Source organism: Triticum dicoccoides, chromosome 2B (assembly GCF_002162155.2).
Source record: "Triticum dicoccoides isolate Atlit2015 ecotype Zavitan chromosome 2B, WEW_v2.0, whole genome shotgun sequence".
NCBI lineage: Eukaryota > Viridiplantae > Streptophyta > Magnoliopsida > Poales > Poaceae > Triticum > Triticum dicoccoides.
This window is the reverse complement of record NC_041383.1, coordinates 345134833-345149422: the sequence shown is the minus strand read 5'-3', so window position 1 is coordinate 345149422 and position 14590 is coordinate 345134833.

Below are 14590 nucleotides of genomic sequence, written 5' to 3'. Positions count from 1 at the left end.
GGTGGGCCAGCTCGTTGTGATCCTCCCTCCTCGACGAAACCAATCAGGCTTTGGATGGTAGCTTGCCACTCATGCATATGATCGGCTGCCGGTGGAAATCTCGGCAACAGTTCAGCCCATGCCATGGCCTCTAAGGTAGTGCTCGGCATAGGTGATGACGATGTAGATCAAAGTGTCGCTCGGCTCCTGATGGTGTCGGTGGCGACCGCGCCATGCCCTCATTGTTGCGAACCAGCCGCTTGGATGGCGTGGTGACGCGGTGGAGGGTCTTGGGGGCCAGCGGCTCCGTTGGTCAGAGTAGCTGGGTCAGCCCGTTCTGGGGGTGGCGCATGCCTTGCGGTCGCGCCTACAGCGGGGGTGGCCGGAGGGTTGCAATTCGCCCGAGAACGAGCGCCACCACTGTGGTTGTGCCCTTTGGCGAGGAGAAAGGGTGCAGATGGAATAACCCCTCCATCCGTACCTTGTGGAACATGGCCGCTGGGATGTTGCTGGTGCTGTCCTTCCCCAGTGCCTCCCACTCTTGCTTCGGCCAAGGGGGAGGTGGTGACAATGCCGTCTACGCCGACCACGTCCCTCGCAACATCCACATCCTCACGCGTCCCCACATTCCCTGTGGTGTCGGTGGTCATGGGCGGCGGAGCCTGCAAGGAGGACGGGTGATTTGCAGCTCCGGGCTTCTTCTTGCACACCATAGCCGATGATACCATCGATGACGAAAATGGCGATGAAGATGAAGCGCTACTGATGCTCTTGGGTTCGCGCAAGTGAAACCCGTACCTGGCGTGCCAAAGATGTCGTGGGAAACCACGGCCACCTATGGGGCCATGAGCCCCTTTTGGTTCAGCAGGGGATCGGCACGTTGCATAAAGAGCGGAGAAGCGTGACACAGTGCGACAGAGATCACACGATAGTTTTACCTAGGTTCAGGCTGCTGTGAGGCATAAAACCCTACTCCTGCTTTGGTGGATTGATGGTGCATAATGGTGGCAACCGCAACACACTTGCCTGACATGGTTTACTCGGGGGGAGAGTAGCTACGCGCGTATGAATGTGTGAGGGTCCAAATCCTTTCTATGGTTGCCATGGGTCCTCCTTTTATAGATCAAGGGGTCACCACAATGGCAAATCAGTCTTTACATACTGATTAGATAGCAAACAGTGCTATCATACCTAACTCTGCAGGCTGACAGAGAACATTAAATGCGCCATCAAGTGTCCCATCACGGCGTGCCCGGCAACCCTTGCAGGGTTGTTTTGCCAGCTTTGTGCCTACTTGCTTGACAAATCTCAAGACGGGTGTCATATGGAAGTGTTTGCTGTAGGAACTGGCTATCATGTGGCAAGAAGCAACCAATTAGTCACTTTGGGTCTTGATACCGCACTGATGGATGACTTGCGTCGCTTGTGAGGTGGAGTGGCGGAGTGGCTTGCCTCCGCAAGCCCCGGCAGGCCTGCCGGGACGATCTGCAAGCTTGCTTCCTGGGCAAAACCCATCCTTGCTAGGCTCGCCCGCCCGGCAAGGGAGGTTCTTTCCTTTGAGATATCTTGCTTCTCTGGCTCATCTTGGTCTTCTTGATCTGCACTTGGATCCTTCAAAGAATTGATCCCTCTTTCTTGGTCTGATCTTGGTGTTGTAACCTTGTCCTTGGGCCTATGCGTAGACCAGGCAACGGACCCAGGGTTTGTTGCAATGACGGTGGGTGCGAGAGGACAACCACCATCGCTTTGCATGTGGGCCAAACATATGTTGAATACCCAAAATGCACAATTTTGATGTGGCACATGCCTCGAAAACCATAATGTCCCCATAGAGAGCAAGGTTCATGAAGCGTACTACATATGATGGTCCCCTTCCCCCTCTTCGACGCATACTATATGCTCCTACCATAATACAACCCAAAAAGAATCCTCCTTGATGGTGAAATTAATTAACCTCTCCCGATGTAGGTCAAAGTGATGCATGCATCGATGATGGCCTCATGGGCCCACAGATGGAAGCGTGACACGTGAGTGTCCTAGGATAACAACCGCCTGCATGCATGTGGCCCAAAGCGGTGTTCTGTGAGGCTTGAATAGCCAATTTCACAACTTTGATGTGGCACATGCCTCGGAAACTAAAAAGTCCCGACAATGGGTGAGGTGTTCTTGTTCACAGACGCGTGCATATAGTATATATGCTAGTCCCCTCCCACCTCTTCGACGTGTACTATATACTCCCACCATAACACAAACAAAAAATAATCTACCTTGCTAGTAAAATTAACCTCTCTGCCGGCTGTTCATCGAAGTGATGGACGATGACCTCGTGGGCCCATAGAAAGCATCACACGCGAGTATGAAGTGTCCTGTAGGACAACCATCGACTTCATGTGGCCAAAACATGTACGTATGAAAGGGTTGTGTAATGTTTCAAATAACGAATTCACGACCCTGATGTGGCACCTGCATCACAAAACGGCAACCCACATGGTGGCTCATGACTCGTAATGTACTGCCCATCCGCCACCCCACGGTGCGCCCACACACACACACACACACCGCGAATCCACCGCAACTACGATGCATGTTAAATTATCCTGTGGTGAACATATGTTACCAAAGGAGGGACATTTTAATTTTGAAATAAAATAGAGATCATTAAGACGTTTTAGTACATTGATTGATTTTCTAGGGGTATAATGTGCAAAATTCAAATTTGAGCTACATGCACACGTGACAGTGCACCTAAATGGATTGCAAAAACACATGTGTCTCACTGGGTGCATGTTTACTCCCCGTGCAAGAAATTTCAAACATTGAGAATCTTGATTTTTAAATTTTAGTACATCCAAAACTTATTTTAAATTCATGAAACTTATCGTGTTGTCATATGGACACCAATACAAAGTGGCATTGTACTTTTTTTTGTCAAATTTGAGACCAGGTTGATGTAATCTTTATCTTCTTACAAATGGGAGATTACTAATATTTGGGAACCAATATCCCAAACGGATTATTTATTCGAACCATGAGCGTTAGACCAACAATGGATACGTGCCATGCTTCGGTTAAGCAATAAAGTGGCAGCATTAATCATCCAAATAGAAAAACAATATACGTGTCGCCACGCGACTCGTGTGCTGTGCAAGCAGGCGTGAGTTGATGGGACGCATGCAAGCAGTTCACCATGCAGGCAGACTGGGAGGTGTGCTTGCTACGCAGTATCATCGGGAGGCGTGTGAGTAGCTGTGTGAAACGACGGTAGGCATGCTAGCAGTCCGTTGCGCAGGCTCATCGGGAGGTGAGCTGTGGGGACCCCGACTCATTAGTCGTGATCACCGAATGCACGTGTATAGTGATCCAAGAGATCAATGCTCACTGAACACACAGAAGCTGAATAACAAGAGTCTTACATCCATACATACCATCTTACACAAATTATGCCCATTATGGTCAAGTCTTACATAGATTAAGCCATAGGGGCTGAATGCCAAATAAACTTAAGCAGCGAAAATCTTTGTCGATAAGTAGAACCCATGCCATCTGCCTTAACCCTACATGCATTCTGACTGGGAAACGTCCTAGTTCGCATGTTTGTCACCAAGAAACTTTTCCTCGAAGTCCTGCTCTTCCATGCCTGGCCAATTAAATAACCAGTGGAAAGCCAATGAGTACTTTGAATGTACTCGCAAGCAACCCATGTTTTGGTTCAAGATACAACAATGCATGACATAGGTAAATTTTTGCAGAAAGCTAATTTTATTGTGCTATGACATGTTCAACAACTGGTAAATCATGCATCATATGAATTCAAGTAATCATAGGAACTGGTTACAGATATCAACATAAAGGGAGTGGGCTTCAACCCAACTCAATCATGTCAAGTCCTTTGACTTGACCCAAGTAGTTCTTTCCACTTCCATACACACTCACCAGGTTTGTAAACAAGTGGACATAGCCCAAGGGTGGTTACCCAACTATCCTTGACCGTGGACACGGCTATTCGAATAGTTTTACACTCTGCAGAGGTTGCACACTTTACCCACAAGATCCGGGGAACTTCCATGTCATCCACGACCCGTGGTACCTCAAGTACCTGGGGTAAGCACCCGATCACTATCTTTGCCTAGACGACACTAACAAGGAGTCCACTCGTTGTTCCGTATCCTCACGATGTACATCATACGAGACTCACTCGAGATTGTAACATCCGAGAGGGGACACAACAGTGTATCCGCTGCCCTGTGAAAACAGTCATGGCCGCCCTACCTGGCACGACCCCGTCCTGAGAGAGAGCACCAACTCTCCCCCATCACTAGCAATGCACGCTCCAAGCTAGTATCAGCCTAGGTAATCAATAATGCCCTTTCCCATATAAGGGTAGAGTGGTTGCGCATGTAAGGTTGGAATAACTGTCGCAACTTAAACCAATCCGTTTTGAAAACAACACATACACTTGCCTCGGTACACCACTTCTTCACCAAGTGGTTACTCAACTCATTATCTCCCTCGGGCATAAGTGGCACCCGATGGGGTTTTCCAAAAAGTTTTTGAAAACAATCTTGCTTCGTCTTGCTTCCTTCACCATGCATATACCCATCCCCTTTTGCGTAGCTCTACAGCATCCTAGCTACTCCCACTCGCATAACCGTCATAGAAAGGTAGGGTCATGCATCATGCCAGTATCAATGAGAAAAGCAACGGAGTAACCGACCAAAGTGGTACCGTCTCATCATGATTCTGGTGCAACAACAACAAGTGCTATACGACATGCATAAAAAGGTTTCACGGTATGGTCAAAGGGCTGCTTGCCTGGCTCAACAAAGTCTTATGGGTCTTCAAAGTCTTCTGGTCCAATCTCTTTTGTCAACAACGCAATCTATCTTCACAAAATACCCAACGAGAAAAATAAGGCAATAGAAAAGCAGAAAATCAAAGTGCTCAGAAAAATGTCAACTTATTTTTGTTAAATACTAGGGATAAAACTAATAAGGAGAAAATTCTTAGTTTTGGATTTGGAGTTAGGGGGACAGAGTAGTGGATTTTAAACATATATTTTATTGTTCAACTTTGAATTTAAATTTGAATAGTACAGAAAAGTGTAATGGATGTGCATGAAAGTTACATCAATAAATAGGTGGGATTATTCCATGATTTAGGAGTTGGAATTATTGCATTTGGATAAATATTTCATCCTATGGAATTTTTAGAAAATAGACAGAAAAAGAAAAAGAAAGGTGGCACTGTGCCACTGGGCCGGAAAGGCTATAGTGCAGCAGGCCCAGAGGGGATTTAGCCCGCGCGAGGCCGCTACGTCGAAGGCGTAAAGGCAGAATACACCTTCAGCCGAGGCAGCAAACCAGTACACGCGCGCGTGCGTTTTAAACCTGATGGGTGGGGCCCAGCCGTTAGTGTGTGAGGCTGACCGATGGGCCCCACGGCCGTCGTCGTCAACCTTGGGCCAGAGAGGGAGGCGAGCTCACCCGCGTCGCTGCAGGGCACGACGGGGCAAATGGAGGACACAGGCATGGTCAGCGTCGAGTCCCCGACCTGGTGGAGCTGAAGGGGGTCGCCGGGGTGGCCTGGTTCGCGGCGACGAGATCACATGGCGGAGGAGCCTTGGGCATCTACGGCTCCGGCCGTTTCCGACTGCAAACAAAGCGGGAAGAAGAGGGGAAAGGGTCCATGGACCGCGGAGGTTCCAGATCGAGGCCAAACGGGGGCAAAGAAGGCGTGTACCTCTGGATCGACGGCGACCCGAGGCGGCGGAGCTCCGGTCGATCCCGAGCACAGAAGCCCCTTGAGGACATTTGGGTGGTGCAGTCATGTTCTTGGAGGTGTGAGGAGGAGGAGGATGCCACTGGAGCGGCCCGGGGCGGGCTTATACAGCCGAGCACCGGTCCACCGTGGACTCGTGCTCCGGCGAGGTCACGGGCGAGGCCAGAGGCCGTGAGGGCTCTCGTGAGCGAGTCAGACCGTTTGTGGGTGAGGTTTACGTCTAGACGAGGGAAGAGAAGGAGCGGGGAAGGCTCCGGAGAGCTCGCGCGTGTGAGGCCATGCATTGGAGCTTGCGGGCGGTCGACATGCATGCGAGGGGGGCCACAAGAGGGAGAAGGAGGAGTGCGACCAGGTCGTGGCCTGCCATGGACGTTGAGGCACATCGGCTGGCATGAGGGGGAGAGCCGAGGTGGCTGGAGGTGGTTGGCAGGGGGCGGCTACAGTGCGGGAGCGCACTTTAGCGTGCTCCAGAGCATGCAAATGGCCGGCATGCCATTTCTTTGGCAAAGTGGGCACGATCAAGAATGTCTGGTAGTTCTAGGAAGGAGTAAAGAGTGTGGAGAAAGCCTTGGATGCCATGGGTGGCCACTGGAGTGAGGAGGGAGGTGAGGAAGAGGGGTGCAAGGGCTGTCCCGAGAGGTAAAAGAGGTGGTTTCACCCCTCATTTATTGATCTGAGATGCATCCATTGTTACTGGAGGTAGAAGAGGTCTAGGAGGGGCTATGGTAAAAAGTAGAACTCATGGAGATTAGTGGAAGGGGTCAAAACAGGGGTTTTAGTAAAATGGCAGAAGGTGTTTGTTGCTGGTTTAGGCAAGAACATGAACTCTTGTCATGAGGCTTGACAGGATCAAATGCCATGAGATAATAATAGGTTCCACCAAGATTGAGTCCATTTGGGCAAAGTTGCCAATGCAACTTTTGTAAACCCTAGAAATCAACATAAATGAGTTTTCCAAGATCTAGACATGCAAAACTATTCTCCTTGATGCACCACGTGGTGTAGTGTCATCATTTAGTGTTTAGAACATTTCCACAAAGGTTGAGAGCAAAAGGAGATAGTTGACAATGTAAAGTTGTTTAGATTTGATTTTGGACAGAGAGGGTTTTGAGGCACTTTGATCAAGATATCATTTTCTCCAACTTCTGCCATTTGGTCTAGATACATAATTAGACCATTGGAGCATGTTCACCAAGTTTGAGAACATTTGGACATGTTTCGCAATGTAAAGTTGCTCAAACTTCAAAATGGACATAAATGGTTTTGAGGGGATTTGATGATGTTATCTTGTTCTCCAAGACATGAGGCTGGGCAAGATCATCCAATAGGTCATATGTGGAATGCTAGAATTTTCTTGGAATTTTTAGAGAATATTTCCGTTGTAAATATTTCAAAAGCTTGAAATATCCGAAAAGGGTTTTGGAGGGGTTTGACCGATATTTTGAACATGACCATGTGTTGAAATTCTTATATATGGAAAATATATGTCCACCGAGTTTCCCTAAATTTTCACAAAACTTTTTAAAGCATTAAAATAATTTTATCCTATTAAAGACCATTTCTGGCCTAAATAAGAAGCCTTTAAATAAAATAGTAGAATACTTTTTAAATTATATTTTTGTGGTTTTGGGGAGTCCTATACCTAATAGGAGTCAAAGATACTCTTTAAAAGAATTTTCATACCCCAAATCAAGTACTTGCAGTGCAAACCTTTATTCTGGGGTTTTTGGAAAACTAAATTTTGAAAATACTTTTTGGCCAAATTATTTTTGTAAGAAAATTCGATATTGTACTATACAGATGGTATGATCATTGGGCAGAAGTTTTGGATCAAGGAACTGAAGTATAGAAGGTGGAGCTATGTTGACTTTTAGGAGCACTTGAAATCACACAAAAAGAAAATCCAATCCAAATAAGAGGAAAATAATGCCAAAGTTTTTGCCAAACCACATTTTATCATGATTTATTAGCTTAAGTGTTGTGTCATGAAAATCAGGGTGTGACACGAGCCAGCGGTTTGACCGCCGCCCGCCTCTCTCCCACTACCCAATATTAATGGCGCGCCCGAGCGGCCACATCCCCCATCCTTGACACACACACAATCCTCTCTCTCCGCTTGCATCCTCGACGCTGCTCTCAGTCCTCAAAGCCGTCAGTGTATGGGGATGCCGCCAAAGCACCCCATCAGAGGGAGTGGCAAAGCCAGGGCTGCTGAAGCATCGGAGCATGACATGGAGATGTAGACAAAGGTCGCCGTCACCGCCGGCGAGGTATCGTTGCACCCTGACATTGTCAACGGCATCGATCTTCCGCAACCGGAGGCAGAGGTCCACACCAAATCCGGTGATGACTCCAACGACCACTCCGACGACGACTCCGATGATGACAGACAACTGGTTAGTCACCTATACCCATTTATGTGTCAAATAGATCCTAGGGTTTCTCTCGTACTCCTGCCTCCCCCTTTTTGGAATAGAAATCCTATGGTTATGTTCTCCCAATCCATGAAATCTTAGTAAGTTTCGTTAGATCCGTATAGTGTATTTATTGTTTGAATATTGCAAGTGATAAGTGATTAGTTGTTTCATCCGTGCAAATGTTTTCTGCTAATAATCTGACTAGGGTTAGTGTTCGTGCTAATAATTCCTAGACATGACTTGACAATTGATTTTGAATGACCTACATATATGTTTGTGACATTATTTTCTTCAAGATTGGTCTGTACATAGACGATTGTGCTTAAAAATCAAACCATAATCTCTGAATATGTATAAAAATAGCCTTAAATTCCTAATCCTACTTCATGGCATGTAAACATTAATTTGGTGCCAAATTTTGGCAACTGCCAAATGTTCGCTAGAGATTAGTTTGTAAACATTAATTTGACCCCACATTTTTTTACTATTTGTATAGGTGATGTCTGAAGATGTGGATAGTGAGGACGAAGATGGCCAGAGGAGGTACAAGAGGCAAATCCCGAGGGAGCTTTATGCGGGAATGAATAACATGCGTATTAGGACCTGGAACGACGACTATCGATGCCCATTTTGCAACCAAAAGCTTCATGCACGTATGAAAGTGTTCTGGCGCATGCAAGAGGACGAGCCATTGGCTCCTTCAAGCAGAAGTATTCTCGCAGGGTGGCGCTCGCCGCGTACACCGAGTACCTGGAGAAGCTTCAGGATCGTGACGGCTGATGAGATGAGATGTGGGATCGAACTATGTATTCTTGAGTATGCTTAATGACGGTTGAACTATGTGCTTATGGTTGACCTATGCTTGTGTACGCTTGTTAATTATCTATGTCCAAGTATGTTTAATCTATGTTTACTTATGTCTAAATGTGGGATATGGATGCGATCAGTTTGGTTGATGGAATCTACTTCCGTCCTGGTTTATAGGCCCCCTTTGTAATTTGTGTTAAATTTTGACCAAAGATTTAATTAACAAAATATTAGGGCAGGTCAACAAAAATTATATCGTTGGATGCGTATTTGCATAGTGTTCTATGATATAACTTTCACTGACATACATAAACATTTGTTAGTTAAATATTTGGTCAAAATTTGGTACTAATTACAAAGGGTACGAATAAACCAGGACAGAGGTAGTACGTCAATCAAACACGGTTCCCAAAATTGGAACCATGTGCAATGACTTTCGTTTTGCCTGTTACGTCAATCACACATGGTTGGCTCTAGCAAACCATTGCCTCTGAAACTCTCTGTGGGACAGAAAACCCTCACCACCCAATTCATAAAAGAAAAAAGAAAACCCTCACCATTCCCACGTCACACAAACCCTCACCCCGTCCACTACCCCCTCCGGTCCCCATTCACACCTGCACAAGCTCCTCCGCGTCTATGCATGGCACCGCCTATCACGGTGGCAACCACTTAGATCGACCCCTGCCACTGCCGTCAGGCTGCCGGCAAAACCCACCGCATTTCGCCACTTCCGCTTGTCGCTGCCTATCGCCATCAACTTTCTCGACGCTGCTCGCGGTCGACCCAGCTCCACCCGGTTGGGGAGTCTGCCGTAATGAGGGTTTTTTCTCATGGACAACAAGGTAACTAATTTAATGATTTATCTCATCTCCTGTCCCAGTTCATCTGCCTTCTTTAATCACCCGACCGAAATTGCCATGAATTCATTTTTATTCGAGCTGATTTGAGGGTTTTCTTCCGTTCATAGAGTGTACAGTGCATGGACATCAGGACTTTGCAGGCTCCGCCAGATATCCATGGAGTTCCATCTCACCGTACCAAATGACTCGAGGATGCGCACAGTATGTTCAATCTCACCCTAAATCGGTTGGCATGGCCTACTTTCCTGAATATATACTAAATATTGCTACATTTGGATAAAAGGTGCCACATGCACCATATATGTCAAAGGGGATTTTCCCCCTCTTCTTTCTATATTAGGAAAATTTATGATGTATTGTTCTTTTGATTACTCTCATATTTCCATGACATCATGTTTACCATGTCTGTTTAATTATAGATTTTTGTCCTTCGATTTCAGTTTCTATATAGTTCTTTCAATTTGGGCCCATACTTGCATGTTACCATATTTTCTTTAGCAATCCTACCATTTTCTGCAGCGCGTCCCTTGCTATGCAATAGGATCTGTAGTACACAATCTTTCTCTTTACATAAATCAAGACTGCAGGGATGTCATACTAAACATAAACCATGGATTTACAATCATTTCTACTATAAGACTTGATGAATATGGTGACTCCTAGTTTGGCACTGGCCTTTGGAAAGAAATTTCTAAGTTTTATGTACTGAAAGTTGGCACTAAAATTGCACTCCACATAAAAGAGCCTGGTCATGAGATATATAACATCCCCGACGATATTATCCATCCAGACTTTGTTCGAAGTAAGTGTTCTTTTCAAGTATCTGCATGTTGACTTACCCAACAATATCAAATGAATTGTGTAGTATTTAAGCAACCAATTGTTATCCAATTTTCTTACTCTATTCCTACCTACTAACTTCTAGTTACCAGTACACTTTTCTATTGCCCTGTTTTAACTAAATATTCCCTATACTCCCACTTATATCAGAAAGCGCCACTAACAAGGAGACTCCGGAGGTGGAGAACAGGGCTGCCAACAAGCGGAGGCGGGTCGACCAAGAACCGCAAGCGACTCTAGTAGGCCTAGACTTCATCAGCAGCCTCCCCGATGATATGTCGACAACCATCAACTCCCTCCTCATAATCAAATATGGGGCACGGACAACCATCCTTTCATGACGGTGGCGCCTCCTATGGAACTCCACCCCTCTCGATTTGATCGACACCCACGAGCTCTACCATGGCTATCACAAAAGCTTCGATGCATGGGAAAGTTCCGTTCCAACAGCAAGGACCGAGCCAAGCTTGACGACTGGTTACGATCCTCCGCCCTAGATCAGCTCGAGGAGCTCACTTTTGATGATGAGCATATGTGCTCGCTGCCAACGTCCGTGTTCCTCCTCACGCCCATGTTGTGCGTCACCAAGTTCAGGAACTGCCATCCCCCCTTAATGAAGCGACCACTCTTATTCTACCATGACTGAAGCACCTCGAGCTCGTCGCTGTCTATCTCCAAAATGGTGACATGGAGCGCCTACTCCGTGGCTGTACTGCACTTGAGTACCTTCCTCTTCAAGTGATCAAGGGGTTGAGTAGCTCCCACATCACCTCCATGACTCTCCGGACTATCTATGTGTGTTGCTACTGTGGCAAGAAGACATCACAAGATGTGTACCACGGTACAGTCATTGAGGACACACCTTCACTTGAGAGATTACTTGTAGTTGATCAAGAAGGTCCAACAAGAATCAATGTCATTTTTGCGCCAAAATTGACGGTGGTGGGCTGCTCGTTTGACAAATACTCCAAACTTGTTATCGGATCCACACCCGTTCAGGTACAACAACTGCCTTCTACCTCTCCTTCTAGAAATGAATATTATTTCTAATTTTGAAGATGCATGTTCATCTGTCATCCAGAAAATGATTCAGACAAGCTTGACCCCAAAACCGTGCACAGTGAAGGTCTTGGCACTAGAATCTATCCGCCCCAACCTGGAGCAAGTTCTCAGTTTCCTGAGATGCTTTCTGTGCCTGGAAAAGCTATATATCGAGGTGATGTTCCTTTCCTATTAAATGTTAACCATAAGGGAGTTCAATTTGTGACACATTTTTCCAAGTTTACAATGACAATGTACTATGATTTCTGAATGATTTTCTGGAGGATTTCAGTACATACATGCCCCCCCCATGTTGGTTGCTTGATGCATATGGTAACAATCCATAAGAATTTCTCCTCTGGATTCATCTATACTAGTTCACCGGCCATGGGGCAGCCCCTCGGACAAGGGGAGGCGCGCTATGGTTGCTCGCCCTCCTCGACCGCGCCTCTTCTTGATGGATGCGCTCCCGGAGTTCGTGATGTGGTCGGAGAGGCCCGCCGGCACCTTGTTCTGGCTTCCGCATCTTCACCGGCGAGCTGCCTACCTCGAGGCTCGACGGCCTCTGGCTATAGGCCAATGACTGCTATAGTAGGGCCTTGTGGGTGGGGATCGAGGTTACCGCTACGGGCAGCATGGTCCTGACCCACGGCTGGCAGGTGTTTGCCAGCGCACGAGGCCTGTGCGGGAGGTTCACTCTCCACCTCAAGTACGATGGCCTTGCGACCCTCTTTGTGAGGGTGTTCAGGGAAGACGGCCGCCGCGCGGGGTGCTACCCAGAAGATGGCAGCGGCGATGATGAGCTTGGCCTTGATGTCGGTCGCGCCGATGACGAAGGTGAGCTTTGCCTTGACGACGCCCACACTTCGTCCCGCAGCGGCAGCTCTTCCTCAGGCGAGAGCTCAAGCCATGGCAGCTACGATCAACCTCCGCGCCGTCGAGCTCGCATCGAGGAAGGCGGCGGATCATCTCGCGCCCTGCCCCGGTGAAGCAGGAGAAAGGCCCGATCTGAGCTCACGGCTGTCGAACTTGGCTTCAGGACCCGCTACGGCCTTGCGGGCCGCTTTTGTTAACCTTTTCTTCTTTCTGCGATTGAAAAAAAGTAGTGTGCCCCGCTGGGGTGTGTAATGAACTATGGTAGTTATGCCCTTTAACCTGTGCTTATTACCTTAATGTTGTGCCGTGATGTTTGTATTCTGGGTAGGCACGGGTAGGGTAACTTAGCTGGACATGTTTGCGGCAGCTTCCCACCTCGTGGGGGCGCAACCCTTGACGCCTGGTGGAGCCCCCCTTCCTCATGACTCAGGGGCCACCGGTCTCGGGAGGTGCTAGAGGCCTCGGGAGATGCCGTAGAGCCGCTGCAGAGCTGTTTAAAGGAAAAGAAACCTTAACGGACACCTCATTCTTCCTTGCGTGAGCCCCCGGCCATAGGTTTAGTTGTGGCTTAATGCACCGCGTCGCGGTGCCCGAGGGGCACGGACATGAGAGGGCGCTGATGCCCACAAGCTTGATCGAGGACTCCTCGCGAGGATTCGAAAGCCGAAGCACTGGGGCAACGGGGTTTGGCGAGGTTTGCTTGTGCAAGGGTGGACCCGTGCACACACACCTGCCTAGCCCCCACGCGCGGGGCGTGCAAGCAAGAGCAACGGGCAACTGCCACCCTTTCCTGGCCCAGGCCGAGAATGAGCGAAACGCCATGAGAGAAAATCCAACTTGGCGAACCAAAATGCGAAAACTCCGAATTCCATTAAAAGATTGCGAAACAACTTCGAAAAGCAAGAAAATGAACAGCCGCGTCCGGCACCTAGTCTAGTCTTCTCACCAATGTAGAGCTAAGTGCTGCAACTAGGACGTGGGAGGGAGCCCCCATGAGGCACCAGGGCGGTGCTCAGGAGACTCTGGGGCGTGTATAACCCCACTCATTATTACGTGAGAGTGTCACTAGCGGAGACCTTCATAGGCCGGAGCCTTGCTTCATGGGTAGAAGTTCTGGAGGGGCTGGATGTTCCAGGCGTTTTGGATGGGGATCCCGTCCTGTGTCTCCAAGTGCACGACGCCAGGCCTGGAGACACGAGCAGTCCTAAATGGGCCCTCCCACATGGGGAGAGCTTGTGCAGCCCTTCCCTGGAGAGCACCCGCCTCATGACGAGATTGCCCACCTCAAGCGTCCTGGGGCGGACGCTGCGGCACTGGTACCACCGCAGCGCCTACCGGTACCTTGCCGCTCGGAGCGAGGCTTGACGGCGGCATTCCTCCCCTGGCACGAGATCCATTCCCTGCATGGCGTCCTGGCGTGCCTTCTTGAATGCCAGGACCCGCGTGGATTGATGCTTGACCTCATTTGGGAGAACCGTTTCAGCTTCGTAGATGAGGAAGAATGGTGTCTCGCCCGTCGGCTTGGTCGCGGTGGCGCAGATGGACCACATCATGAATTGGAGCTCGTCGAGCCAGCCCCTACCGCAGGCCTCGAGCTTCTTCTTGAAGGTCCTTGCCTTGAGGCCTCTCAAGACTTCTTCATTGGCGCCTTCCTCCTGGGGTGTGCCACTGAGGCGTAGCATATTTTTGTTCCAAGGTTAGCAGAATATGTTTTGAAAAGGTTGCTAGTGAACTGCGAGCCATTGTCGGTGATGATGCAATTAGGAACCCCAAACCGGCTCATGAGACCCTTGATGAATTTGACGGCTGACCCGACTGGGATGGTGCGGATGGCTTCTACCTCCGCCCACTTGGTGAACTTGTCGATGGCGATGTAGAGGTAGTGTTAGCCCCCTGGTGCTTGGGGAAATGGTCCCAGGATGTCCAGCCCCCAGACCACGAATGACCACGTAAGCGGGATAGTCTGGAGGCCTTGCGCGGGCTGGTGGA